At 39.9% G+C, this 27179-nt stretch overlaps 2 long non-coding RNA genes across 2 annotated transcripts in view; both read left to right on the top strand.

Annotated features, from left to right (window-relative positions):
- Positions 1–16545: 16545 nt before the first annotated feature.
- The window catches only part of LOC106018776 (uncharacterized), a 51265-nt gene continuing 40631 nt past the window's right edge, over positions 16546–27179 (top strand). The window contains exons 1-2 of the long non-coding RNA XR_005261742.2: positions 16546–16663; positions 16814–16918. This is a non-coding gene — a long non-coding RNA (uncharacterized lncRNA). The remainder of the gene's footprint in view (positions 16664–16813; positions 16919–27179) is intronic.
- On the top strand, positions 18874–26867 carry LOC140000713 (uncharacterized). The gene is made up of 2 exons (XR_011805875.1): positions 18874–19583; positions 23439–26867. It is a non-coding gene; the product is annotated as an uncharacterized lncRNA (long non-coding RNA).

The raw sequence follows: 27179 nt of genomic DNA on the forward strand, positions 1-27179 counted from the left end.
TTATTCTCTTATTGTAGAAGAACAAGAAGGAATACTCAAATGTTTGAACCCTCTCTGGTAATAATGATGTTAAACATAACAAGCACATTTTATGTATACCCACTCAAGAGGGAAGGTAAATGTGTTTTGGAATTTCATACCCTACTTTGCTGCTCCAGTTATTTTATGTTCTGGTCCCTGTGCTACCAAACAGTCTATTATAATTTATTTTATTATTCTATGGCTTTGGTTGGGAGCTTGAAATGATATATAGTATTGGAAAATGAAAGCATTACACATACAGTATTCAGTTACCATGCCCTTGTTTCTTTTACTTCTCTGTTGTGATATACATTGGACTTTTCCCTCTACAGTTTAGAACACTACAGAAATGAAATAGTGATGGAAAAGAGCTATCAAATGTGAGCAATAGTTAGTGAGGACATTTATGTCCAACCCAAATCTTAATGTTAACTTTGCATTCTTGAACAAAATGTTGAAGCCTTTAGGAACTACTGTGCTCGACACCTCCCTGAGTCTAGTGCTGGGACAAGCACCAGCGTTTCTTAAGAGTTCCCTCTTATTCTAGACAGATTTTCCCAGATTTATCACCCTACTTTGATAATGCCCCAAAAGGTTTTCCTTTAAGTTAAACAGGTGTTTCACAAGAAAATAATTACTGAAGGTTTTTTTGTTTGTTTGTTTGTTTGTTTTATAACTGTACAGGAGGATCCCCAAGGATCTCTGCCACAAGAAAGGCACCTGGATTAAGTATTTTCTCAGTTCACCAGACACAGGCAACAGGAGCATATTAAGGCAATCCCACTGCAGCTTCATGCTATAGTTGCCTCTCACTTTTTCTAAATTTGGCCTTAGCTGTAGCTAGCTTCACTGAGCTCCTCACTGCTTCCCCAAAATGCTGACAGGGTATCTTTACTGCCTGGAGTTACTGTGGTAGAGGAAAGCAAAGTAGCGGGTGAGGCCTCTGCTCAGTCATCAAGTACTATAATTAAATCTCTTTATATTTATGGTTTCAATCCAGTAGCCTAAAACCCATAATAGACAACAGCTTCTTTGTCAACTGAAGTCTAACAGTTGGAAAGGCTCACTTGAAAATGCTGCTAATGCTCCTGTGGCACTACATGGTCTGTCCACCATCCAGAATGTGGGAAATGGAGTTCTTCCTTGATTTTAATTCTTGGAAAAAAAAAATCTATCCTATCTTCAGGTCAATAGAATAAGAATATATTTAGGACTCTAAGTGTATTTTTTTTTCCCTGTGGGAATCTGTTTTCATTATTTCAGACAAATATCCAATACAAGCAGGAGATGGCATGCTGCTTCACTAAACACAAAGCAAAAGAGCAAGAGAGAAGTCACTGTAAGGTGCCCATACTTAATCTGATTTCATTAAGTGGGTGATCTTGAATTAAAGTAGAGAAAACAGCAAGCCTATGTAAATACTTTCAGCTATTTTTCAAAGCTAGTGATTGGTTTCATTTTAGGTAAACTGACTACCTAAAGAAGAATATGATCTGAACACCAAAATGGGCTGAAATGTGAAAAACTGAATTACAGCAAATAAATCTACTTTGGTGTAAGTCTGTTTGTGGACCCATTTGCTTCCAGGTCAAAGTGTAAAAAATTCAATTTATAAAGTCAATAACAAACTGGCAGGGTGAATGTTTTTTGTTCTTACCTTATATCCTAAAGTCTGATTCAACATATTACTCTGTTCCTTCAGATATTCCATCTGGAATAAGCCTTCTATGTTTAATGCCTTAAAAAGCGTTATTTTATTTTATTTTATTTTATTTTATTTTATTTTATTTTATTTTATTTTATTTTATTTTATTTTATTTTATTTTATTTTATTTTATTTTATTTTATTTTATTTTTATGACTCAAAATAAATTGCAGAACCTGGAATTTCAGACCAAGTGCAGAAAGCCTTTTTAGTTCATCACTGGCTCAGCAGTTTCCAAAACTTTGCCTGGATGTCTGTACAGTTTGGTGGTGCTTTTTAACCTCTGCATCTCCAAGCTTTTTTTTTTTTTTTTATAGCTCTTAAGCTCTTTGATGTAAGGTAGTTCTTTACAGATCTGAACTTCGGAACTTTGTATAGTTACATACTGCTTCATTGTGCTTATATATTTCTACGTAAATGAGGCTACTTGAAGACTTGCTACTTTTGCTGACTTCAAAACCCTTACTGCTATAATGTATACAGAATACAGATTATCTTTCTTCCAATTGTTGGTTTGTAATCTTGATCTTTATCAACAATTTTTTGTGTGCATACAGATATAATTTATTTTTCTCTACAGCTTTCGTGTTCTAAAATAGAATAATTTACCTATTTGATGGATTTATACATTGAATTCAGTTTGTATTTCTGGATGCTCTACTTTGCTTCTTAAAGTCTGGGTTAAAGTAAATAAAAAAATAAAAACAAAATAAAAACAGCTTTTTTTTTTTTTTTTTTTTTTTAAGTGATTCTACATTGTTCAGAGAAGAAACTACCTCCTTCTGTGAGCCGCATCTCAATATTTTGAGACCATCACAGTTGAGTTGTGGGAATACTGGTGGAACAAAATGAAGTATACTGAAATTTGAAATGGAGCTTACACACTTGATGAAAAAAGAGTTCAGATAGCATCAGCTATTTCCTGAATTTCTGCAGAAGTCCACATATTATATCTAGAGGACTTGGAGTCTGAAAGTAACCATCAGATATAACCACTAAGTTAAATAACTACAGAGAAGAAAAATATTTTTTGAAAGAAATTAATACCTTCTCCTTCATTTCATCTGCTCAGACCAGCCAACCAAACCAACCAACCAAACAACTCCCAACCCCCCATATATATATATATATATATATATATATATATATATATATATATATATATATATTTTTTTTTTTTTTTTAAATTTTCACTGCTCATGATTTAACCCTCTCAATTTGTCCAGTCTATTTTGGTGATTTTTGTATTCTCTTGACCAGGTGATGGTTTCAATCCTGTGGTTTCAATGCTGTGACTGTACTGATGTTATTTTTGTGCAACAACTAACTTTTGCTGGCTTGTGCTTTAGCAAAACAATTCCTCCTCTTTCTTGCAACTGAATAGTCATATACTAAGGTACATGCCACTGACATAAGTTGATAATCTGCTATAGTTCATTAAAAAAATCCATTCTGTACTTATACCAAGAGAGATAAGTGGGGTGCCTTCCATGTAAGAAACTGCCTTAAAAACAGTTTCTGTCTCTGCTAGAAGCTTCAATAACATGCTGAACTACTGATGAAACACTTTGTACATTGCCCAGCAAAGAAATGGATGTACTAACACATTTCACAATTATTTTTTCCCAGTTGAATTACATATCCAACACAAGGCAGCCTCTCATTTCTCACAATCACAGTCTTATCTCCAAATTCAGGGTGGGGATTTGGACAAAATAATGATGTACTAAATTTTTTTCTTTAAATGCATGTCTCAGTAAAATATTTTTGCTTTATATTTGTTGATTGGGAACTTCTGCAGGTGTGCTGGTAGTTATGGAAGGTAGTGGGTATTGTGTGCATTGTAGTGGGTGAAAACAAGATGAATGTAGACATTGTGGTATTATATAATATACATATACTGCAAGTGTCTCATCTGAACTACACCAACAAGATAAATATGAAAATATCATAACATTCCAAGAATTCATCTAATTTTATTGAATTATTTTGCCAACTTTTTAAATACTTTTATAGTCTTTTAAAAGTATTTATATCAAAACAATGGAGTTTGCTAAAAACAAACAAACAAACAAACAAACAAACAAAAACCACTTTGACTGAACTAAAAAAAAAAAAAATAGAAAAAAAGCTTCCAGATAAAATGTGAAATAGAAATTTAAATTTTGAAATGGATAATATGCTTTATTTGACTTGTTACATTTTCATTTATTTATTTTTAATTTAGAAACAAACAAACAAACAAACAACTCTTCCCTGTTATTCATATGCTTTATGTTAAGGTTGAAAATGTATTTCCTTTATGTCTGTCCATATTGTAATGGAGAGATATTTTATCTGAGATGATCCTGCATGTTAAGTGCATGGATTTTGGCAGTTCAGGACTATGCATGCATTAGCAGCAAGTGCTTCTGAGCCAAATTTATTTTTATGTTTCCTGGGGATGGGAGGGGGCTACAGGGGCTAGAAGCAGAAAATTAACACATTTTCTGAGACCATTTTGAGACTTGTGGTTTCTGCTATCACCAAAACCTTAAAGAAGTAAATATTCTTGTTATCTATATTTCATATGCATTGGTCTGTCCTAGTCCATTCTAATTTATCCTTTTCAGTATCTTTTTAAGACTTAAACACTGCTTTCTGCTTATAGGCATTTACTCACTGGATGCATCTTTAATTTAAAAAAATGACTCATGCAAAATTATTCATAAGCCTAACTGCTTTGGAGGAACAAAAGAGTAAAAAAATGATGGAGTTCAGGGGTTAGATTTTCCACAGAATCACAAAATATGGGATGGTTAAAGTTGGAAGGAACCTCTGGTGGTCATCATTTGAAGATCACTAAGGAGGGAGACTCCACCACGTCTCTGGGCAGCCTGCCATTTCCCAGTTATTTCAATACAAAACTCTACGCTAATCTTGTACACAGTAGAGCCTCATAAATGGCACTGTGAGTGCATCACAACAATGAGCCTAAGTGGAAAAGAAATATTCTAAAAATCAGAGCACAGCGGCAAGTGGGTCTGCTTCCAGAGTTGTCTTCATTCCTTCTGGTGTAGCCTAAACAAGACATGTTCTTTTCTTATTGGTAGCCACCATCTCCTTTCTCTTCCACTTTGTACAAAACCAAGGAGACACTACTATTGAAGATCTGGGTGCCAGCTTCTGAATTTGACTGTGCACTACAGCCATACAGAAGATTAGTGGTAACATCCATTGCTGCAGCCTGTCCTGAGGCATGAGCTTCATGTCACCTGTGTTGGTTTCCCTCTGGCCTTGTCCATTCAAAACATGTGGCGAGATTTTACACACCAAAATCAAAGCAATAAAATCAAGTAGTAATTCAAACCTGATCTTTTTTTTTTTTTTTTTTTTTTTTTTTTAATTGATTTTAATGAATTTTCTGTTAAGCTCATAAGGCGTTTGCTTCATGGATGACAGAATTATGATACTAGAAGAAGAGGGCCCATCGATGTGTGTAATTAGTCGTCTCATCAATACTAGCATTTTTCCATATGTTCTCTTCTACAAAGTTTTGCTCTGACAGCTGGCATTTCCAGTCAGTAATCTTCTTGGGAAACTACAGTCTCCCCTTCTTGATATCACTGTGCTCCACCTCATGCAGTAATTTGTTATCTGAAACTATGACAGTATGCATCGAGTATAGCTTAATCATACCTGAGCTTGCAAACCATTTAAACTTAGAGTCAAAAAAACCCACTCAAGTAGTATCAGTATTGCTCTTTGGATTTATTACCTCAATTTTATTGAGGTGTTCAGACAAGTTTACTATGTCTTCACAATCAGTACAGCAGCAGAGTAGAAAATTCAGTCTGTGACAAGTAAGCAAGAATTTAGTCTGTTACATGTGTATTTTAAAACCCAGAAATACCTGCCTTACACATATTCTGCCTTATCACACTGCAAATGTATAGCCAAACTGATGTTGAATATTGCGAGCTATGGGAAAAAAAAAACAAGTCAATATATAGTTCCGGCATAAGTTCTGGGCTGTTCAAAACGTAAAGGTGTTTGTCTTTGGACTGTGACCTGATTCTCACTATCAAAATGAGCTATTGCCATTGATACAATTATCTAAGTCCTTTTCATTAATTATTCTATTTTGTTCCATCATCCAGGATTCATATTCCTCTCTCCTGTTTTTCATGTATCTTGTAATCACTTGATATTATATGCTCTGTTTACTTTTTACATTCTACAAATTAAACCGATTCTGCTGCTTTCTCCAAGGTGACCTACAGAACCATTTGCTTCAGATTTGAGTAAATGTTACTATATCTAAATAAACTTGTGTAGAATTGCTCTGTGATTTGGAATCTAGGTCAAAAAATAATAAATACTATTAACTTCGTATTGTCCATTGTTGTAAATGATCGCTGGCATTGATTATATCTAAAATTATGCTTTGTCCTTTATACTCAAGACTCAACAGATAAGGTTGCATTCCCGGATGGTTTACGTGTTTAGAGATAATTCAACAGTGGATTATATTTTATTGTATAGGTGTGGACAGGCTTGTTCTGAAGTAATTCTGGGCAACCTATTTGCTTTATGTAACTCACAGAATGAAGGAATAATTTTCCAAAGTTGTATACATACAACCCCATTACTTTCAATTTACTTGTACAGTTGTGATGGGGGCTTCTGGAGTAAACTTATAACTTTCTTCTGTATCCCTGATGTTACAAGAGTTCAGTATGTTTTCAGTTTTGCCACAGATGGGTAATTAAACTACAGGTAAGGAGTAGCAATGATCTAATATTAATGCACTGCAGCAAAAGCCACTTGCAGTTTGAGCCAGAACAAGCAACACTGCAAATTAATCTGTGCTTTTGAAGGCAGATTAATTCCCAGATATAATGGTTGCAGCACTAACATACTTTTAATGGACCTGCAAAGGTTTCATATTTTTCTCAATATAGAAAATACTATCAATGTGTAAAGCTACATGGATTATGCTAAACAGATGTTTCACCACACAGGTTCTTGTCTCCTGAGGTATGGAACCTTTCTCCATATGTATTTTGAGTGTGCACTTTCTGCTGTTCCCCTGCTCTTGTGTGGGGCTCCTCCTATGGGAAAGAGTCCTCCACAAACTCCTCCAGTGTGGGTCCTTAACCACGGGCTGCAGTTCTTCAAAAACTGCTCCAGCATGGTCTGTATCATAGCGTGTAGCTCTTCAGGAATGAACTGCTCCAGCATGGGTTCCCAAGAGGAAGCAGCTCCCACCAGTCTTCCTGCTCCACTCTACACTGCTCTCCGTGAGCTGCAGTTCTGGTCTGGAGTCTGCTCCTGTGGAGGCTGCAGCCTCTTTGAGGCCACATCCACCTGCTCCACCAGGGGCCTCCCCACAGGCCGCAGAGGAACTTCTGCTGCACGCGTGGAGCACCTCCTGCTGCGCTGATGTGGGTGTCTGCAGGGATACAGCTCTCATTTCCTACTCCTCTCTCCCAGCTGCTGTTGTGCAGCAATATTCCCTTGTTAAAGCTGCATTTAAGAAACGCAAAAGCACAACCGGCATTGTTGATGGGCTTACCTTTGGCTGGTGGAATTGAATCTTACCTAACATACGGCAGCTCCTGAGCTCTTCTAATGGAGGCCACCTCTGCAGCACACCCACACCTCATTCCCACCTCCAGGTACCAAAACCTTGCCACGTAAACTAAACACATCCTTATCAAATATCTCCTAATTATATCACAAACAATTTAGTGGTCTAATTTTATACCTTCCCACCAGAGGTTATACAGTATTCATGAATGACTTCAGAGTCTTCCCTCTGACCATCTTCACCTCTTTGTGCAAACCATCTAATGCTGTCTCTTCACGTTAATAGTTACAAGCACTTTCATTACAGCAGGGCAGAATCATGCAGTAAAACCTCACTGGCCCAACATACATTACAGGGAAGTGAGATTATTTGTTAATTTTCATGGGTATAGCATTTGAGTCCTAGTAAACTCTTTTGCCATTTCATAACTTTCACTGTCAATACACCATCTACAATCACAGTGAACCAGACATCCAAATGTAAATTTTCTTCCAGTGCTAGAACTTCAGCTGAAGGGAGTGAATGTAGCCCATGGGGCCATGCCAATTTTCAGCCACAAGCTGTTTTTTGGATATAGTATTCTCTAAAAGAGGCCACATAAGCAGAACTGGGAAAAGTGTTTTTTTTGTTTTTTTTTTTTTTTTTTTTTTTTTTGTTGTTGTTGTTTTTTGTTTGTTTGTTTGTTTTGTTTGTTTTTTTTTTTGTTTTTGTTTTTGTTTTCCTGGCCCCCAAAAACCACTTCTGAGAGGTAGTTTTATTATTATGATTCTATTATGATTGATTTGTCTGCAAAATGACCCTCGGCCTTATGCCAATAACTACGTCTGGTCTGTAGTACCCACGTCTGACAGTGGCTCTCCATAGTTGTAACTCTTCAAAGAATACAGATTTGGTAAGACAATTATGAGAGAGATATCTGAGTGTGGTAGACATGACCAATGCTCAGGCAAGAGCAATCTTGTGTCACGTCCAGAAAAGGCTGAAGAGCAGGCACTTTTTGATCACTTTGCCAAAGTTTTCTGCCCCACCACCACTTGCTTCCTTGGCAGGACTGTCATGCTCATCATTCATTTATGTCCCATTTTTTCAGTCTTTGTTACATGTCTTTTATCAGTAATGGCAATTTCACTGTGGTTTTATTTTCACCTTTGGAGATGATGAGGAAGAACTGCAAGAGTGCAGGTGAAGTGTCTATGGATACTGAAGGCAGAAATGTAAAAGTATGGTAGAAAATAAATAACATGGCTACCTTTTCTCTTTTGAACCGGAAAGTAGGAATGGCCTAGGCATCTTTGGGCTGGATTACCCTATATATAGAGATATGGATACACGGGTCATTATCTGTAATATTGTGTACTTCCTTGTGTGACAATATAATCATTGAAGATTTTTTTTTAAATGTCATAAATAAAGGTTTAATGCACTCCTGGGATTACTACTTCACATCTCTCTGCCTGCAGGCAAGAGAAAGCAAAAGTATTCTTTTTAATGAAATAACTGAAACTGTTGGATTTGTCTTTCATAGTTCATTAATCAGAACTTGTTTGGATCTCAGTAATTTTCTCTTGACACAGTGCAGGAAAACACACACAGATCACTAAGGATGATAGGATTCTTCAGAAGAGTTAACAGAAAGCTCCAACTGGAAGCTCAATTTGACATTTTAGAAGCAGGCTTTTGTCTGTTCCATCCATACAACTTCATTAAAGGAGGGAATGTACTCTCTGGGAAGGACAGAAAGAGGCACACTTTATAAAATATAGCAACATTTCTTTCAACTTCACAAGAGTATGTGCAATCCAACTGCTGGCATATAACTAAAGGACACTAGACTTCTTCTGTGATCCTTGGCTATATCTTATTTACCTGAAAATACTTGAAATAAAGGACAAGGCTACTGCATTATTGCAGTACTTTAGTTTGAGAGTAATCCACAGATTTCTATAAGGTTAAGATCTTTGCAGACAAAGTGCTTCTGGACTAGATTCTGATAGATTTTACAACAGAAATAGTGTGTGCTGCTGAGGAAGTTTTCTGATGCTTTGTGAACTAGTATAAAATAATGATGATATTTTATAGGTGCTTTAATGTATTTTTTCACATCTTAACATAATTTAATAACTCAATTGAAAAATGTGAATGTTTTTGTGATGATGATCTATCTTATACACTATAGTTAAGACCAGTGATATAGTTTTGCCTGATATCTGTATCTTCTGCAAAGTACTAAATGAAATTAGAACAGTTAGGATTTGGATCAGACTTCTTTTTAAGATGCTTAATTAAAAAAAAAAAAAAAATATATATATATATATATATGTATATATTGGGTGCCAGCCAGGTACTTGTTTGGGGATTGGATGATGACAGGAATCTGCAAATATCTAGTCATCTACATGTATTTTAATTTCCTTCAACCTTTTAATGACCACAAATTGTTTCTATCTGATTCATATCATATGTCCATACAAAATCTTATCATATTGTATGTTTATATAATGTCATAAGAAATCTTCTGATGACCTCAATTAATTCACCAGCAGAGAGAAATTTACATTACAGAAACCAACACAAAATTTCCAGACATTAATGAGTCTCAGTTTTGGCAGAATTTGCAGAGGAATCTGGATTACAAAATATCACTCATTTTTACAGGTCCTGAAAGTGTTGGTCATTCACCAGTCAACCTTGCAACTCAGTGGGAAAGGATATCAATAAAATGAGAAACTCAAATTTCTTCTTCACAGACAGTTTCTGTTATGTAGAAACTCAGAAAATTCACCCAGACTTTTTCAGACACAATAAATATTCTTAAATTAAGATAAAAGAAATACAGTGCAGTGTAGAAATACGTCAAGTGGCTCACCTACATGTATGCTCTAAGTTGGGATTTCCTTATCATCCAAAAAAAAAAAGTCAAAAATCCTCAGAAGTTCTCATGACCCAAAAATAAGTCAATTCTATATAATTGGTGGGTATATATATATATATATATATATAGATAGATAGATAGATAGATAGATAAAAGAAAGGTTCACTTTGTTTTAAATTGCTGACGATGCAAACATTATTTATGTATGAATGGTTACAATTTAGTAGCTTAACAAAAGTTATTTAACACGCATAATAAGTCCCTATAGCTGCTATCATTAAATTGACTAGTTTACATTATTAAACCTATTCACATATACTTATATATATTTCTGAACCAGTTTTTATGTAGAATAGAATCACGGAATCGTATCTGCTAGATAGTGATCAAACAAATTACAGAATCACAGTCACAGAATCACAGAACTGGTAAGTTTTGAAGGGACCTCTGGAGCTCTTACGTTCTAACAACACTACTCAAGGAGAGATACACAGAGCAGGTTGCCTAAGACCATGTCGAGGTGGCTTTGAATATTTCCAAGGAAGGAGACTACATTGGACTCTTTCCAGTATGTCTAGGTCTCTCACGACTGGATACAGCACTCCAGGTGTGGTCTCACCATTACTGGGTAGAACGGAAGGATCATCTCATGGCCTGCTGGTGATAGTTTCCCTAATGCAGCCAAAAATGCCATTAGCCTGTTTAGCAGCAAGGACACACTGCTGACTCAGGCTCAACTTGGTGCCTACCAGGACCCCTAGGTCCTTCTCTGCAGAGCAGCTTTTCAGCTGGCTGACCCACAGCATGGAGTGCTGCCTGATGCTGTTCCTCCCCAGGTGAAGCAGGACTCTGCACTTCTCCTTGCTGAACTTAATGAGATTCTTGTTAGCCTACCTCTCCAGCCTGTCAAGGTCTCTCTGGATGGCAGCACAGCCTTCTGGTGAGTCAGCCACTCACATCCATTTTTTTTTGTCATTTTTGTCAATTTACTGAGGGTGCACTCCACCCCATCATCCAGATTGCTAATGAAGTTGTTAAACATGACTGGCCCAGTATTGACTCCTGCAGTACTCCACTTGTTACTGGCCTTCAATTAGACCTTGTGCCACAGACCATTACCCTTTGAGTCCAGCCTTTCAGCCAGTTGTTTATCCACCTTACTGTCTGCTCATCCAGACCATGCATGAATAGATTCTTTGTGAGGATTTATGGGGGACAGTGTCTTGATATATTTAAATGTCATTTTCAACTGTAAAAAACATCTAAAATTCATTATGCAAAATCAAATGAGAAGTGGTAGAAACAAATTGAAATTCTTAGATGTAAATTGAATCTTGGTGACTGTTTACTGGGAAAGAAAGAATGATGTGAAGTACTGGGAGTGATGACTACAGTAGTACTGAATTGATGCTGGCCTTGTTGAAGTTAATAGTAACTTTCTAGGGAATTTAGTAAGAAGTATATTGAGCCAACATTGCTTGCTGCTGGATAGAGCTTTTCCAGCTGCTGAGAGGCACTTGCTCTTTCACTTAAAATGGAGGAGGTAAAGGTCAATGTTCAGAAATCACTGTGATGATTTATAGATGGTGATTACCAGGGCTGTCTAAAGGACCATGGGTTTTTGGAGAGAGTAAGGCAACAGCCAAAAGAAGTATGACAGAAAAGAAAAAATACTTGTTCAAAGTATTTGTAGAGAGAGAAAGTAAACATTATGAGGAAGTAGAAAAACCCACAGACAATCTATCTTTTTGCTGTGGTGCATAGCATGTGCTTTAGCACTTCTAAGCACAATTACAACACAAGATTTCTTTTGCTAAGACATACTGGTATTGTAATAGGTGCTGGGTAGCAAGATAATGCAATTCTTCTGAATGAGGCCATCCACTGACCAAAACTTGGAGATGTTTTCTTCCTTTATGAAGTCCTATCTAGATTTCCATTAATCTAAGAGCACAAACAAAAGCTGTCTCTGTCATCTCAATTTCCTTGCATACCTTTGTTTATTTAGAAATACCCTACTGAGATAAAAGTACTAATTTACAGCATGTAGTTCTGGAGACAGCAGGAGGCTTAGATAATAATCATAAAAGACAATAAAATTATCAGTTTTAGAAGGGTGAAAATATAGCAACAATGAAAGAGACAATCCACAGACACAGAAGCTCTAATTGGACTTCTTGGCATCTTGTCAAAATCGAATTTTCTTGCCTATTAATATGGCACCTCTCACTGGAAGTTGTCAGTGATAATGCACAGGAAACATCTGTGACTATAACATGTCTCAAGTCTCTGTGTAATGGCCTGGAAGCTAAGACATCTACACATAGATAAAACCTGAAAATTCCTGGGCATTGAAATCAGACTCTGTAGTAATTGCATAAGCATTTTGTGAAGTTCGGTTTCTCTGGGATACAGATGAAATGTATATTGATTCCTTGGAAATGTCAGGAACCTATCTTGCTTGTCTGTGAAATGTACAATCATATTTAATACAGGGAAGTTGTGGCTGTGAAACCTGAGAGATGACTTTAGAATTTGAATTTCTTTATTTTAGTTTATCAGAAAACAACTCTGTCCTGGCCCATTCAGGTGCCTACGCATGTCAGGGGAAGGGAGGTAAGCATTCTGTTCTCACATCTTGCAGTAGAATTAGTTGAATTTAAAAGAATCAATTGAGTTGAAGTCATGAGTGATTTCCAAGTGTGACAATGCAGAAATATTGCTATGGGTCATTGAAACAAATTTATGGATCGTAATGTCACCAGACTCAGAAGCCTCTGAGATTCATATGGATCCATTTTTTATATTTGTTCTTTTTCTCATACTGTTTCTGTAATTGTTGTGAAAGAACAAGTGGTGCAATAGTCAGTGGTGTAATAATCAGTGGTGTGTAAGAGGAGATGTGTTCACCATACAGAAAGAATCTCTTAGGCAGATAATATCAGCTTTTATAGAACCCAGTACTCATTAGAATTGCCCTATAAAACATAGGGTAAAAGCTAATCTAATTTACTAATTAGGAACTATGCTGACCAGGAGCTTGTATCAGTGCTTGCAGAGCCTCAGGAAGGTGGATCTAAGCCTCAAAAGGGATAGATGAACTGTTGCTGTGTTAACATCATCATGCTGCTATTAGTAATGGGGCTTAGATGTCATAGAATCACAGATTGGTTTAGGTTGGAAGGGACCTCTGGAGGTCACCAGTATGATTAAGTACGGCCACCTAGAGCAGGCTGCCCATGACCATGTCCACTGTGATAAGTCTATGACACCTAAGGACACGCGAGTATTCTCAGTGAGGCTTGTAGGAAAGTCAAAAGGAATTTTAAATCCCAAAATGTTCCTGAAGCTTTCCTGACAGTTTCTTGAACGCTGTCCCCCAAACTGTAAGGGACAGAGTACATTAGATTCCCTACTCCATCATACACTTTTGAGAAGACAGTTGGCTGGAGATGCCTATTTTAAGGCATGCCAGTAGAATAGGCAAGATGGATTTTGCTATTTCTGTTACTGGCATCTGCACTGATATTGTCTATCTGCATAAGCTCCTCTAGCAGCAAGTTCCAGAAGATGGTGAAAACCTCCAAATGTCTTTGAAGCTCTGACTGCCAGGGTGGACAGTATAGCTCCTTTTTCCTGGGTATTTTCTATTTTGGGGGTAAAGATGACACACAAGGAATAGAATTCCTTCTGCTCCCTTTTTTCCCCCCAGACTTTCCCGGGAGGAAGAAAGAAAATGCTATACTGAGCAAACACAAGAGAAGGAGTGAGATCTTTCAGCAGTTTTTTGGCCGTCTAAATCAGGTTTGCCTATGCTTACATCTGACATTACAAGCTTGTTTTTTTTTTTTTGGAGTAGTTAATATTTACAGTCACTTCTGGGAAGAATCTATTTTTAAAACTACAAAACACATAAAGCAGATGCTAATGTGGAGAAATAATAACACTCCTGCAATCCTGCAAGAGGCATGTGACCTTACTTGAGGAGACAAGTCAACCTCTTTGTGTAGTGCATTACTCTGTGCTACATGCAAGAGATTCCTTCCTTACTGATATCTCTGGAAAAGTTCTCAAGGTCAAAGGCAAAGCTGTATCTAGCACAGGCATGGCTAGTCATTTGTCATTTCCTACTTCAATAATCAGGAATATGCTGTAAGATATCTGCAGAAATGTCAGTTCTGGAATGAAATGTTTATTCAAAGACTATTGAAATTTATCTCCTCTCCTCTCCTCTCCTCTCCTCTCCTCTCCTCTCCTCTCCTCTCCTCTCCTCTCCTCTCCTCTCCTCTCCTCTCCTCTCCTCTCCTCTCCTCTCCTCTCCTCTCCTCTCCTCTCCTCTCCTCTCCTCTCCTCTCCTCTCCTCTCCTCTCCTCTCCTCTCCTCTCCTCTCCTCTCCTCTCCTCTCCTCTCCTCTCCTCTCCTCTCCTCTCCTCTCCTCTCCTCTCCTCTCCTCTCCTCTCCTCTCCTCTCCTCTCCTCTCCTCTCCTCTCCTCTCCTCTCCTCTCCTCTCCTCTCCTCTCCTCTCCTCTCCTCTCCTCTCCTCTCCTCTCCAGGAAAATCCTCCAAGTTAAAAGAAATCCATATTTAACAGTACATCCCTGTATAGAAATCCAAACAACAGCCAAATGCACTTAAAACAAACAGTAACGCCTTCACACAAAAGGAGCTATTTACAACTTTGCTAAACCAACATTGCATATCTCAAGCTGTTTCCTCTTCAGTGACCCTTTCTTGTGCCTGCTAAACTTAATGGAAAAATACAAACTGAATTCTGTTAGAATAGGATCAGGCACACTATGTATATAGAATTCTGTAAATAAATTAACTAGGCATCCCTGTTCAGTCCTGGGCTTCCAAGCAGTTGGTGTTAGGTGACACTTAAGATTTGCTTAGGGTAGGATGATGAGTCTAATAACGTTCAATCAATTTTGCACTTCAGTGTGTGCTGGCACTGAGGAATTGTTATAATGAAACAAGCTGTGTGCTTTTATTTCTAATTTCTAGTTGAAGCAGCTGGACTGTGCATCCTGCTCTGAACAGGATCAAGGTTTTCTTGGATTGCAGGAGGAGCTGGGAACCCACCAGGGTCTAACTATGCCTCTGCAGCCACCCACCACAGAGGTGCTGGGATTGACAAGCAGAGAAAAAGATCTGCAAACTGGGTCTCCTCTTCTCAGGAGATGGAGACATTCTTCCCGCACCAGGACTAACCACTCTTCTTCACAATTGGCAGCTCATCTATCAGCAGCCTGTTTGCCTTTCCAGGCTACTGACACTAGCAATATAGATGGTGGTCCATTTGGTGCTTCTGAGTAGTTTGATGTGCTACGGTAGCTTCTTGTCTTGTTCAAACCTAGATTTGGCCTGTGTCATCTCAGATGGCTAGATTTTTGACAAAATAATATAATTAATATTTTACTTTAATTTTCTTTTACTTATTTGGCCAAAACATCTCTTTCTGGGGTGCAAGCAAAAGTTTTCAGCATAGATTCCTAAAAGGAAAGAGTTAGATCTCATATGTGCCATTAAAACAAACAAACAAACAAAAACAAAAACAAAAAGGGTAACACAGACATTGACATTATAAGAGTGAGAACATAGAGTCAAGCTTCTAAGTCACTTGAATTTCATCATAAGTTGAGTTATTACTGAATGTTTATCCAATGTACTAGCTGATCTCTAAGGTTTTATGTAAGTTCAGATATAATGGATGATCACAGTGACGTACATTTGAGAACAACAGTATTCCAGGCCACTCAGTGGGCCTGCTGTAAAATATAATAACATCTATTTAGAAATCTAACTCTTCAGACTGTTACACATTGCAGAAACAGTTAATTAATTGTTAAGGAATAGTAAAACAGGGCCCACAGAGAAAAGCTGGAAGTTTGAGAAATTTTGGGCTCAGGTATTGATCTGTCAGAAAGCTCTGTGTGAATACAGATCATGTAATATCAATTATACACAAGGAGTGACTAACTTCCCAAGCATATTTTGTAATGAGAACCTGTGTTCTCATGAAGGTATCTTCAGCTATTTCTACGTGAGCACTGCACTGCTCTTCCATACGTACCTTCTGCACTGCCTACCATGTGTGTTCTGGATGCACTCACTTAAAACATTTGCCTTGAGGTCATTCTTTCAAAATTACCGAACACTAGGAGGTGTGTGTGGAGATGACATGCTCTCACAAGCCAGTTTTATTCTGGTAGAGTAGAGTAAAAAGACAGGCATGTCTCTAATCTTGTATTAACTAGTAATATATATCTTAAAGCATATGTATTCACTAAGGATGTATCTTGAAGGGCATATGTATTCACTAAGGATATATCTTGAAGGCCCAGTTAATTATTCAGGGTACACCCTAAGATCTCCCAGGGCTGCAAGCCTTTAAAAGGAGCAGGATCTCCTTTTTCAGGGTTTTTGTGTCAACACAGCTCTATGTCTTGCTGCACCAGGTGAAGCAGGTTAGCAGAGGTGCTGGGAGTTGAAGGTAAAGACCTTTTTTTTTTTTTTTCTGTGTAGTTCTTGTACCTGACATCTTGTAGTTGCAAGGCAAGACACTTGAGCTTATGCCTCTATGAAAGATTTTTACTCAGCCATTGTATTACTTGGGTTTGATGAATTTCTATGTGCTTTTCAGCAGTATGTATTTGTGGAGGCACAGTCACTCAGTGATGCCCAGTGCTGCAGTAGCTTTGGAAAGATTTGGAGCTTCAGAGGCTGCTGTTTCCCTGAGATGATTCAGGTAGGAACCCCTCATCTTTCCATTTTTTCAGCAATTCTCAGCCCACAATGAGAGTGTCATATGCCCTGACTCAGGGACATCAGCATAGGAAGGAATGTGCTTTGTAGGAACGCTCATCAGCTTTCTACTCTGTGTCAAGTTTGAAGGGCATTTTAGGATTCATCCTGGGTTGAAGTTAAAGATAAGGGGCATTTTGGACTGAGCTCTTACTGATGTGGCACCAAGAGATGTGGTTTAATAATGTGACTCAGTAGTTCAGCTTGGTGACTGGACTTGATGATCTTGAAGAGCTGTTCCAATGCAGATGATTCCATGATCCCATAGCTGCTAGCCCTATTCATGCAGCCTGCTGCTTGGTTTGCATGCCAGACCCACTTGCCACCCTGTGTATGCCAGGGAATGCATGGGTTGACAAGCAACAGTAAACCTCGACTTTCAAGTACAGCAGCTTTACATCGTAGCAAAAATAAGTGATTTGGACAGGCACTTACAGATTGAAGTAGTTCTTGGATATCTAGTGTGTGAAATAACTCTTCTGCTAAGCACTAGTAGAGGTAGGCACTAGCAGAAGTAATAAAAAATGTCTCTTCAATCTTATTTTTTTTGAAAAACCCTCCCAAACCTCAGTTTTATTGAAAAATTCTTAAGTAGTTGTATCGGAAAAGAAGGCTGACTCCCTAATTCTCAGCCTCAATGCTACTTCAAAAAAAAGTAACAAATAGTCTTCAAGTTCTCTGATGTCCTTTGCAGCAACAGGTAAGCAGACAAATGTGTACAGCTCCACTGTTGTACTCTTATTTGCTTCTAACAGAGAAATGCTCCATCAGGAGTCTTTGCATGGAAGTAGATTGTATGCATTATTGCATGAGCCATGGATTTTAATCCATAATCTTTATGTGGTTCTGGTGGTGAATGTTATATGCAGAAAGAAAATATTAGCCTTCAGACTGATGAAAATACAATTGTAAAACTTGGAAAGCCCTGAATAAAGCAGATATATGCAAATGTGCACATTAAGAGGATATTGGTGGAGTGGAAGACAGCCCTCCATATTCTGTTTCATTGAATTGCCTGATTGAACTAATGACCAAACCATCCTTACCTGTTCCGGATTCTGAAAACGGTAGCTATCTGAGTTGTTCATTCCTTCTCCAGAAAAATGCTGGTGTTGCAGTAGCATTTTTTAATTTTTTTAGGCAGGTAAAACAGAAAATGAAAATTCTCTTGAGGGCTGCTTCAATTTACTGTATATAAAGGAACCTTAAAAAATACTGCAGGAATACACTTCTCTTTGCCCTTAGCAAATGAAAGTGACACTAGAAGGCAGAGTGTGCAGCATTGTTCTGTGCTTTACTATAACTAGACTGCCAGGTAGTTTTTTATTTCACTGTAAGGCAGGTATAGGCTTCTACCTGAACTGTGGTGTTTTTCACCTGCTCAGCACTGTAGAAAGCCTAGAAAAATGCAGGCAAAAATGAAATCATGTCCTAGTGCAAAGGCTAAATGCAACTGTATGTGCAGCTTTGTGCCTGCGCATGTACAAATGATCGCAATGAGAATGGAAAGGACAGGAAACAACAAGGCTCCTTGTCTCACCAGCACAGAAAACTGGCCACCACTGAGAGGGAGAGCATGGAGCATCTGCATGGTGCGAAGAGTACGAGCTTTGCTTGCAATCTAGCACCTCCCAGGGTTCTCTGTGTAGGAGGTGAAGGAGTAAACAGTTTGTGTGTGTCTGTGTGTGTGTACAGATCTATAGATACACAGGAAACTTAGCTCTTCTGCTATAAAATCAGTCTTTCTTGCACAAGTTATTTTAAAGCAAATTGTTCATTTTTAGGTTCATGTCATGAGCTCTGACAATGTGCCTGTGCACTCAGCACACGGTATAGTTCTCCCATTTAAAGACAACACCCATGCATGAAACTTTGTGGAGTGAAGGTTACTGTTGTGGGAATAGAAATGTTGTTTTTGCAGAGTTACATTGTTTAGAAGGAGGGAATGTGGTACTGAGATATGCTTACAGTGATAAGAAAGTTTAGCAGGCGACCTTGTAAAATGCAGACAACCAGTCTCCTTAGGACAATTAGGTGAAAATCACGGTGCCAAGTCAAGTCAGATAAGTGAAGAAACATTACCACTTCAAGCAGTAAAAATGTCAAAAGAAATTTGAAATTTAACAGGCCGGCAACTGAAGACTATGCATTGTTTGTGAAGCATCAGATAGATTGTGAACCTGGATTATCCACTCAGTGGGGAAACAGGGGAGGGTCCTGCCATCAAAAGGTATATAAACTGTGTTTTGGAACTAGTAGATGCGCTCTCTCCTGCTTGTGGGGCGCCCGCCATTGCAATCGCGAATAAATTACTACTTCACTGAGATCCTCGCCTGAGCCTAAGTTATTGGCTACGGAGTGTTTCTCACAATTTGGGGGCTCGTCCGGGAGCCAGTCACCTACTGGGGAGCCCCACCGCCGCAGCAGCAGGAAGGCATGCCCCGCTGATTTCAGCGGTCCTGTGCATCGACGGTGGCGGTTCTGCAGAAAGCTGACAGAGGGCCCGAGACTGGTTAAAGAGGCAGGATCCGTGAAGTAGTGGGGAAAGGAAGAAGGTAGGCACTCCGGGTTTTTAAGAATCGATCCGGTAACTCTGTGCACAGACCAAGGTAAGAAATATTAAGTATTGCCTTGGGGGTCGGGTATCTGGTGTATGGTAAGCCCTTGCACGGGGAAGTGCTGGCACTACACCAGGGGAATCTGGTGTACGGTAATCCTTGCACGGGGAAGTGCTTGGAAGTACACCAGGGAATCTGGTAAACTCAGGTGTGCGGTAACGCTGGCACGGGGAAGTGCTTGGCGGTACACCCCCATCTTTCAGTACGTTAGTGTGTGGTAAACTGCAGAAGGGAAATTTCTGTAGCACATACTGGCGAGGGTTAGGAAAGATGGGAAGTACGAGTTCCAGGGAATCTGGTAAACTCATAGGTGTGCGGTAACGCTTGCACGGGGAAGTGCTTGGCGGTACACCCCCATTTTTCAGTACGTTGGTGTGTGGTACACTGCAGAAGGGAAATTTCTGTAGCACATACTGGCGAGGGTTAGGAAAAATGGGAAAATATGAGCTCCAGGGGACAGGGAGATATCCCTGGGGGAGTGCCTACTAATAGTTCTTCCTGAAGAATGATAAGAAATTGGAAACATAATCCCAAAATTAGAGGGATTGTAAAAGAAAAATAATTTTAAAAAGGTTAAATATTGTGTATCAGTCTGGACAAAAGAACAAATTAAGGAAACAGCAGTATTTTGGCCAAAATACGGGTCTGATGAAAATTCAGGCTTTAAATTTATGTGTAAACAAGAAGATTCCTTTTTTTAGAGAAGGAGCCAAGTTATGCTCCCTATAATCTTAATATTGAACTGTTGGCAGCAGCAGTCACTCCGGGAAGGGAGACAGGGACTGTAATTAACACTGTCCCTAAAGAAGGATTGTACCCTAGGCTCCGGCAAGAATTAAAACAAGGTAGAAGAGATATTGAGAATTTTGCCTTCCCTGATACTAACAGTACTAACACTAACTGTGTATCCTCTAAGGTGAACTACCCCCTCCTCCTTACCAGCAGAGAGGTTAGGACTTTTAAGAAGGAGAGGAAGTCTTTATTTGAGGACCCCAACAGCCTAGTTGAACAATTAGACCAGTTCCTACGACCTGATTTATACTCTTGGGGGAGGGAATTATGTCTATAAGTATGTTGTTTACAGGGAAAGAAATGGGAATGATCAGGAGGAGAGCTGCTATACAAGAATGGGAAAGAGCTCATCCTCCAGGACCAGGGGTAATACCAGCAGGGCAGAAATACCCACTTGCCAATCCTGGCTGGAATAATAATAGTGTGCAACACAGAAATCATATGAGAGACTTGGGGTCAGAATGAGAAAGTACTTGGGGATGAGACCTGAGGACCCAGTATCCCAAGGGCTCTTGAAAGTTCATTGTGTGATTAAAGCCTGGCAAAATACGCAGAAAATGCTTCAGAAGGTGGAGGGATGTAGTGAACAGTCACTGGGGGACCCTCCTGCGGGAGGCCCTGGAGGTGTGTGTCCAGAGGGGAGATAAGAAGGAAAAAAAAAAAAAAAAAAAAGTGAAACTAATGGTATTGACAGTGCAGCGGGTAGTGAGGCAGAGGGTCGGAGAAAGAGGAAGAAAATCTTCAGGGGGAGTTAGGGCCAGGATGGAAAGGAGAGGAAGAGAGATGAAGGAATGGCAGGCAAAGAAGGCTGCCTGTGTTGTGGCCTGAGTCCTAGCAGGGACAGGCTTTGATAAGATGTTTTAAGTGTGGCCAGGCTGGCCACTTCGAATAGGAATATCTGGAGTGGAAGAAGGAGGAAAGAAGGAAAATGGGATGAAATATGCTATATTGATATGTTGTTTATCTTGGAGGGAAAAGGTATGGAATTAAGTTGGACCCAGACTGAGACTTTGGTGCTGGTATTAGAAAAGTACAGGCTGGAGAAAGATAAAGGAAGTGTTAAAAGGGTTGCTGAAGGGGTTAAAGGTGTGGCATGTAATATTTGACAGAGCTGTTTGAAGTTGAATGAGCAGGGAAAGGGGATGTAGGCATTATCTAAGTAACAGTCTAGAAGTTTTGGAATATTTGCATATTTGCTGTGGTGTTTGGTCAGTTTCCCAAACATCGGGGAGGGGGACGGTGGGGGGGAACTGCCTGCTCCACCAGGGGCCTCTCCGGCGGCCACAGGGGGGCTTCGGCTCCAGCGCCTGGAGCGCCTCCTCCCCCTCCTTCTGCACTGACTTTGGTGTCTGCGGGGGGGTTTCTCGCTCTCCCAACTGCTGTTGAGCAGCAGGCTTTTGTTTGTTTCTTTGTTTGTTTGTTTTCGTGGATGTGCTCTCACAGAGGCACGGACTGTATTGCTCATGGCTTGGCTCTGGGCGGCAGTGAGCCCCTTAGGGGCCAGATGAAATTGTCTCTTACCTGCCACGGGGAGGCTTCTGGGTTTTTCTCACGGGGGCTGCCACTGCAGTTTCCCACGCCCCCCACTCACAGCCCCCGAACCTTGCCATCAAACCCAATACACTGGGGAACAGCTAGGTCATTATTGACTTGTAAAGCATCAGGGATTAAATTAACTAATGAAACCCTAAAAAGTGATGGGGGTAGAAGGGGCTGGAATAACAGTGCCACTTTTGGGGGATACCAAGCTGAGACCAGGGGATAAAATGATCACTGGGTAATTATTGTATGTACCCAAGGCAGGGACTAACTTGTTGAGAAGGGATTTAATGATTAAATTGGGCATTCAAATAGTAAATTGTTAGACTGGAATAACAGTGTTATTAATGGAGTGCTCTCAGGCCCTGAGAGCAAACATACATGTATATTCACCTCTGACTGGAAAGACCCTGAAATGGGGGCGGAAGCAACAATATAGGTGGACAATTTTACCCCAAGGGTTTACTGGGCCACCTATCTATTTGGTTAAGTTCTAAAAAAAAAAAAAAAAAAAAAAAAAGATTTTGGAGCAATTACAACCTCCCAACCTCCCAAGGCGGTATTAATGTTAACAAATATATGGATCGTTTTCTATTGTCAGGACAGGAGAAAAGAGTTGTGAAGAAAGCTACTAACAAGCTATTCAACTTTCTGGGAAAGCAGGGCTTGGGAGTATTAAAAAAAATAAATAAATTACAATATGGAGAAAGAGAAGTCAGGTATTTAAGGCATCTAATGTCTGAAGGAAAACAAAGAATAAATGCAGAGAGGATTCAAAGAATTGTTGAAAATTAAGAAAGAACTAAAAAGTTTTAAAAGAAAGATTTTTTTTAAGAAATCAGGAGCCATGAAGTCTGAAGGAAAATGGATACTCCCTAATGGGAGAGAAATGCTGAATAAAGTGATAATGAGGCAAATATTAACTGTTTTACATCAAAAGAGTCATTGGGAGGTGCAAGCAACGTGTGATGTTGTGCTAAAAAAGTATGTCTGTATAGGAATATACACTTTAGCGAAGCACATATGCAGAGGATGTACTATATGTCAAAAGGTAAATAAAAAGGTCTTCTGTAACCCATCTAGAGGGGGACGGGAGCCAGGGATTTGACCTTTCCAAAGTATACAGGTAAATTTTACTGAGTTACTTGTTTGTCCTAATTGACCACGTGACTGGATGGGCGTAAAGCTTTACTGCAAGGGTTAAAGCAGGCCTTAGAGATTGAGTGGGATTTTCACAGCCCCTGGCACCCCTCCTCTTCTGGGAAGGTGGAGCGAATGAATCAGACATTAAAGAAGCAATTAACTAAACTAGTGTTAGAAACCCAACTTCCTTGGGTAAAATGCTTACTCCTACAGGTTCAAACAGCACCAAGAAAGGATACAGGAATTTTACCATATGAGATGCTGTTCAGATTGCCCTATCTGGGCAGAAGGGATGAGATACCACAATTCAAAACAAGAGAGTTTTCTTAAGAACTGTATTCTGGGGTTGTCCTCTTCTTTGTCATTTCTCAGGACCTGTGGGTTGTTGGCTCAAACCCCACCTTTGGAATTCCCCATTCACCACCATCACCCAGGAAACCGGGTCCTGATTCGGACCTGGAAAGAGTCAACTCCGGCCTGAATGGGAAGGACAATTACTAACCACTGAAACAGCCATAAGAACTGCGGAAAAGGTTGGACTCACTATACTCGAGTGAAGGCATCCGTCGACGCTAGTACCTGGGAAGCTGTTCCTACGAAAGACTTGTTGGAAGTTGAAATTGAAGAGAAAAATCTCATAGTGGACTCTGAGCAGGATAAGAGCTTACAATTGTAAACTAACCTTTTATTTTCACAGGTAACTAACGACTGTGACTTGTGATTGAGAGAAAGAACAGACCTATAGTGAATTGCAGTGCTCCCAAGGGGGGGGTTGTTATAGTAGTAGTGTACATCTTATTTTTTGTATCGATAATTATTTGGAAACCTAAGGTTTAAAAATAATGACAGGGAAAAATAGATTACTAATTTTGTTTTTAGTGATTCTAGGCCTCAGAGAAGGCCTCGGTCAATTGGCAACTTGGAAAAGGCATGACCAGATAATAGCAAAAATGGGATACCCCATCAAAATATGGGTGACTGTGACAGAGGGTTATATACCACAATCTGTCACGTTTGATGTTTGTGAGGTGTTAGCTTGTGGAGATTTAAATGCCCAACGACAATTGAGCAGAGAGAACAAATAACTGGGAGAGACCCAACAGCCAGATTGAGAACAGCTGTATGGAAACAATCCTCTATTGCCATCAGAGAAAGGGAGAAACTCAAGGAGAAAACAGGAGAGAAAACAGGAGGCCCTCTGAAATGTGTCAGTTCAAACGAGGTATGGGGATGTGAATGCCTGGATAGAATGGGTCAAATATACCGTCCAGAGTCTCAACTGTAGCTACTGCTATGCTTGTGCCTCGGGATGACCGATTGCCCAGATAGTGCCCTTCCCATGGGGGTGGACCAAAGACTCCCAAGGGATGCGATGTATGATTGCATTGTACCAAGAAAAGACTGCCTGGGGAAATGAGGCCTGTAAGTCTCTCTTTGCTGTTTCTTGCATGATAACAATATCACGGTTCCCCCTGCATTCTCTACAGCTATAGGTAACCATACAGCTTGCCTCTCACGGCAGGGTGTGAGTGCTACCTGGCATCTGGGAGAATTTGCCTTGTGTTACCAAGGACTTGATGGGAAACTGCTCAAGACTAGAGATCCCCAGGGCAGATCTCTGGTGGTACGGTGGAGGGAAGATCTTACGGTCCACCCTACCATCTAATTGGGAAGGCACTTGTGCACTTGTTCAATTAGCTATACCCTTCACCCTGGCATTTGAAAGAGAAACATCACAAATACCCAGAAGTAAAAGAGGCTTAGGAATATCATTTGATGATAGAGTATATATAGATTCTATTGGGGTACCTAGAGGAGTTCCAGATGAACATAAATGTCCATTTCAGATGTCCATTTGTGGACTCGAATGAGGGTGGAAAGGCCTTGCAGAGGGATCTGGATAGGTTGGAGAGCTGGGCGATCGCCAACCGCATGAAGTTCAATAAGAGCAAGTGCCGGGTCCTGCACCTGGGACGGGGAAACCCTGGCTGCACGTACAGACTGGGCGATGAGACGCTGGAGAGCGGCCTAGAAGAGAGGGATCTGGGGGTCGTGGTAGACAACAAGTTGAATATGAGCCGGCAGTGTGCCCTGGCAGCCAGGAGGGCCAACCGTGTCCTGGGGTGCATCAAGCATGGCATCGCTAGTAGGTCAAGGGAGGTGATTGTCCCGCTCTACTCTGCGCTGGTGAGGCCTCACCTCGAGTACTGTGTGCAGTTCTGGGCACCACAGTATAAAAAGGACATGAAACTGTTGGAGAGTGTCCAGAGGAGGGCTACGAAGATGGTGAAAGGCCTGGAGGGGAAGACGTACGAGGAACGGCTGAGGGCACTGGGCCTGTTCAGCCTGGAGAAGAGGAGGCTGAGGGGAGACCTCATCGCAGTCTACAACTTCCTCGTAAGGGGGTGTCGAGAGGCAGGAGACCTTTTCTCCATTAACACCAGCGGCAGGACCCGCGGGAATGGAGTTAAGCTGAGGCAGGGGAAGTTTAGGCTGGACATCAGGAAGGGGTTCTTCACAGAGAGAGTAGTTGCACACTGGAACAGGCTCCCCAGGGAAGTGGTCACTGCACCGAGCCTGACTGAATTTAAGAAGAGATTGGACTGTGCACTTAGTCACATGGTCTGAACTTGGGTAGACCTGTGCGGTGTCAAGAGTTGGACTTGATGATCCTTAAGGGTCCCTTCCAACTCAGGATATTCTATGATTCTATGATTCTATGATAAAGCCAGAAATCAAATTGCTGCAGGGTTTGAGTCACTGTTCTGGTGGGTAACAATCAATAAAAATGTGGATTGGATTAATTATTTCTATTATAATCAGCAGAGATTCATCAATTATACCAAGGATGCGATGAGAGGAATCGCTGAACAACTAGATGCCATCAGCAAAATGGCTTGGGAAAACAGGATAGCATTAGATATGATGCTTGCAGAGGAAGTAGGTGTGTTTGTGTGTGTAATACTGAGCAACCATTGTTGCACTCTTATAGCCAACAATAGTGTCCCAGATGGCTCGGTAACAAGAGCATTGCAAGGGCTTACCACCCTTGCCAGTGAATTGGCAGAAAAAAAAAAAATAAATAAATAAAATAATAATAAAAAAAAAAATAGGCATATTTGCAACATTGATCGTAGTTGTAGGAGTTTTGACAGCCATTGGTTGCTGCATTATCCCCTGTGTAAGAGGACTAGTACAGTGGTTAACTGAAACCGCACTATTGAAACAAATGACCATGGAGCTACCACCTTACTCAGATAAGGAGATAGTGAGGAGATGGAAAGCAAAGAAGAAGTCTATCAAATTGCACCTTAGAGAAAGGTTTTGCAAAAATCAACAGTTTATAAAAAAAAAGAAAAGGGGGGAATTGTGGGAATAGAAATGTTGTTTTTGCAGAGTTACATTGTTTAGAAGGAGGGAATGTGGTACTGAGATATGCTTACAGTGATAAGAAAGTTTAGCAGGCGACCTTGTAAAATGCAGACAACCAGTCTCCTTAGGACAATTAGGTGAAAATCACGGTGCCAAGTCAAGTCAGATAAGTGAAGAAACATTACCACTTCAAGCAGTAAAAATGTCAAAAGAAATTTGAAATTTAACAGGCCGGCAACTGAAGACTATGCATTGTTTGTGAAGCATCAGATAGATTGTGAACCTGGATTATCCACTCAGTGGGGAAACAGGGGAGGGTCCTGCCATCAAAAGGTATATAAACTGTGTTTTGGAACTAGTAGATGCGCTCTCTCCTGCTTGTGGGGCGCCCGCCATTGCAATCGCGAATAAATTACTACTTCACTGAGATCCTCGCCTGAGCCTAAGTTATTGGCTACGGAGTGTTTCTCACACTGTATACTGCAAAAAGGAAAATAGTTCATGTTGTGTCTTGGTCTCCCTTCCCATTACAAAATCCAACACATTGCAGCCAACTGTTCCCATGAGTCATCTGTCCAGTAATTAATCTCTGCTATGCCAAAATCACAGACTAGAATTACTCAGGGGAATACATTAGCTGGAAATTAAAGTTTAAAAGGCTCTAGCTCTTGTTTCTCTTATGAATGCTACTTTAAAACATTTCTAAGTGGAAAATGGGAACTTGCTACTATTTGGGACAGG

The sequence above is a fragment of the Anas platyrhynchos genome, chromosome Z, assembly GCF_047663525.1.
Source record: "Anas platyrhynchos isolate ZD024472 breed Pekin duck chromosome Z, IASCAAS_PekinDuck_T2T, whole genome shotgun sequence".
Taxonomy (NCBI): Eukaryota; Metazoa; Chordata; class Aves; order Anseriformes; family Anatidae; genus Anas; species Anas platyrhynchos.